We start from the raw sequence: 536 nt of genomic DNA, 5'->3' as shown, positions 1-536 counted from the left end.
CCAGACAGCTAGCTAGACTATCTGTCCAATCGGAGTTTTCTGTCTAAAACAACCTTTGAACATACACATGTTCCACCAATTCAAGATCCTTCCCAAGGCAGCGGCACCGTTGCTCTGTCACACAAACATGTGAGTTGAATTTGAATAACAGAATGCGAGAGCGGATGAGAGGAGAGGCTTAGGTGGGTATTCGAATACCTGAAGAGACATGTCTGAAGTGTGGCCCTGCTCCTGAAATTTTTCTAGATAGCATTGTCGAGGTTATGGATAAAATGATTATAGCAGTGAAATCCTGACTTATAGTATTATAAACCCCTGTGCAGTGTTCTGATGTGGGTTTCAAACTAGATCAATTCCCCAAACTGGCTTTCTTGGGGCCACTTTCATCAAATTTGCAACATAGGAACAGTTGTTCTTTCTCAATTTGTCGAGTTACACTTACACTTAACAAGCAAATACATGAGTCCCACGGAGCCCTTTAGAATATGCATGTTTATATTAAATTTGCTGCAATCAAGCCAACTCACCTTTTCCCT

The sequence above is a fragment of the Etheostoma spectabile genome, chromosome 4 (assembly GCF_008692095.1).
Source record: "Etheostoma spectabile isolate EspeVRDwgs_2016 chromosome 4, UIUC_Espe_1.0, whole genome shotgun sequence".
Lineage (NCBI taxonomy): Eukaryota > Metazoa > Chordata > Actinopteri > Perciformes > Percidae > Etheostoma > Etheostoma spectabile.
This window is presented reverse-complemented; position numbering follows the sequence as displayed.